This window comes from Vicia villosa, linkage group LG1, assembly GCF_029867415.1.
Source record: "Vicia villosa cultivar HV-30 ecotype Madison, WI linkage group LG1, Vvil1.0, whole genome shotgun sequence".
Classification (NCBI taxonomy): Eukaryota; Viridiplantae; Streptophyta; class Magnoliopsida; order Fabales; family Fabaceae; genus Vicia; species Vicia villosa.
This window is the reverse complement of record NC_081180.1, coordinates 121,427,233-121,429,709: the sequence shown is the minus strand read 5'-3', so window position 1 is coordinate 121,429,709 and position 2,477 is coordinate 121,427,233. Positions and strand designations below refer to the sequence as shown.

Below are 2,477 nucleotides of genomic sequence, written 5' to 3'. Positions count from 1 at the left end.
TATAGAAGTAGGAAATCCTAGTTATATTGGACGTGCGGGTCATCGAAGGGTCATCGAGGTCGTTGAAGGCAACAGGTAGAGATACCTTTAGCAAATTCGAAGGGACAATCATCTTTTCGTAGGCAACAGCTCGAAGGATTAGATCATGTATTCGTAGGCAACATCGGGGTCATCGAGGGACCATGATCTTTGATGATTTTTTGTTTATCGAGGGACATTTGCTATTGGGTACCTCTACATTTCGAGGGACACGACCTTATATTCGAAGGCAACCAAGAGGGGCGTACCCTAAGGGTGAGTGTGTGCAACAAGCATGTGTGTTGGATTCGAATACTTAATCTTGTATTTAGGTTAGCTAGCGTTTGATTAATTATCTTGCCATACAATCCTAATTACTAGCAGTTAATATATTTACAGAAAATAAATTGCGGGAAAGTACAGGTTCCTACGCTATTACATCGCTTTGGGGGAGGGGGTTACAATAAAAACCTGGCGGGAATGCAGAAAGTAAAGTCCTAATTAACTATTACAAATAAGAAACGGTCACAATAATTATGAGAATAAAATATATGCAAAAAATAAGAATTAGAAAGGTCCTTAAAAATAATCCAATGTCGCAAGTGTAGCAATACCTCGCAAAAATCGGGAAAAATGTTAGTATAGATATTAAGAAAATATAAATTAAATTAAACTCTAAAAAAAAGGGGATTAAAATATTTTTTGTCATTTTTTATATTAAAATATCTAATTAAACTAAAACATATTTTGGTATATTTTTTTTTTAAAGAGAAAATAAAATCTAACTAAACATAATGTTTGTATTTTTATGTGTTATATTGTTTTTGGTATTTTAGTGATATTATACTAAGGTTAGTATAGCTTTAAATCTAAGCACATGTTAGTTCTAAGCACATGTTAATGATACTGGATAATCAAAAAAAAGAAAAAGTTTCACACCTAAAACTCATGACTTATTAGATAATAAAACTAGAATAATAATAACTAATAAAATAAATTGAAGAAGTGTAGAAAGAAAAGTCAAATAGGGAGGCAAACCCTCCTTTCACGCAAGTGCCACGAAAAAAAATAGAATCCAACAACAAAATAACAACCTGAAACGTAGCAATTGGTTTAGAATAAATTAATTAAAAAATTCACTAAATAAATAAATAAATAAATAAAAAAAGGTAGCATTTGGTACATCATGACATCCCTTTCTCTAAATAGTTTTTTCTATCTCACTTCATTCACAGTAATGGAATCCCAACAGCCACTCAAACAACACATTAGGTACATAAATAAAATTCTCCTTCTCCTTTTAGATCAAACACATACGTGAATTCTCTACAAAATAAAACAAACAGAGAAAAGTGGAAGGAGAAACCTGAATGAAGGATGGCCGACAGAGGATAGTACATCGCGGTGGATCGGTGGCTAAGCTAAGGGCTACCGCGCGGTGGATCTGGAACAAACTCGGTGTCGACATAAAGGCAACGTCGGTGCGACTCCGTTTTTTAATAAAACAACTCGAATTGGTCGTGGCTGGGTGCTTCAAGTTAAGATCGGCGTGGTGCTTCGCGGCTGAAGTTTGGAGACGTGTCTAGCGGTTGTAGACAAGCTGCGGCTTTGTAGACTGGAGTCTGAGGATGCGGCTGTTCGACAGTCTTTGACGGCGGATTCAGATCTTCTTCCATCTTTTTACCGCTGTTTCTCCTTCCTGTAAACAAAACCAAAGAAACAAACACACAAGAAAACAAGTATGAATAAAGATATTAAGAATGATTGGTCGACGGCGCGACTGTTGTGTTGCGATTGGCGGAGGTTAAAGGGAAGTTAATGATATGTGTTCATGGTGTTGATGGAAATTGTTTTTGTATGTTATGTTTTGTGAAGAGTTTATGACCTGAAGGTTAGAAAAGATTAGTTGATGTTTTTTTAGATAAACAAAACTCATATACAGATCTTAAAAAAAAATATGTGGTGAAGAGGAATGTCATTTGGGGATATTACAAGAAACGTGAAAAGTAAAAGGAAATATGTACAGTGGGTGATCTGATAGTGTATACGTGAGAGTGGAACAAGTAGTGAAACTGTTGGTTGTACGTGATAGAGATGATCGTGTCTATCCCAGTAGGTTAGGATTTGGTTCGTTTTATAGGAAAACATTAGGTCAATTATAAATGGAATAAAAAATAAGTCTTGATGAATAATTAAATCAAATATAATTTGACTTTAATACTTCACCAATTCAAATTAAATTTTTCCAAAAAAGTTTTACTTGTTTTTTAAGAATAAAAAAAAGCTAAACATAAGAAATTAACTTTAAAACTTTTTTTTTTTCTATTTTTTTGAGTTATAAAATGCATAAAATTATGACTTAGATGAAAAAGATATTTTTTAAAAATGCTAAGTAATAAAAAACGAAAATTGGAATTAAAATTTCTTTTTTTTTTAATATTTTATAAATTTTAGTCATT

At 32.9% G+C, this 2,477-nt stretch overlaps 1 long non-coding RNA gene across 1 annotated transcript; it reads right to left on the bottom strand.

The window, feature by feature from the left end:
• Positions 1-392: 392 nt before the first annotated feature.
• On the bottom strand, positions 393-2,115 carry LOC131644035 (uncharacterized). Its single transcript, XR_009296351.1, has 2 exons — positions 1,385-2,115; positions 393-596 (listed from the first exon to the last, which is right to left on the bottom strand). It is a non-coding gene; the product is annotated as an uncharacterized LOC131644035 (long non-coding RNA).
• Between the last annotated feature and the right edge of the window lie 362 nt (positions 2,116-2,477).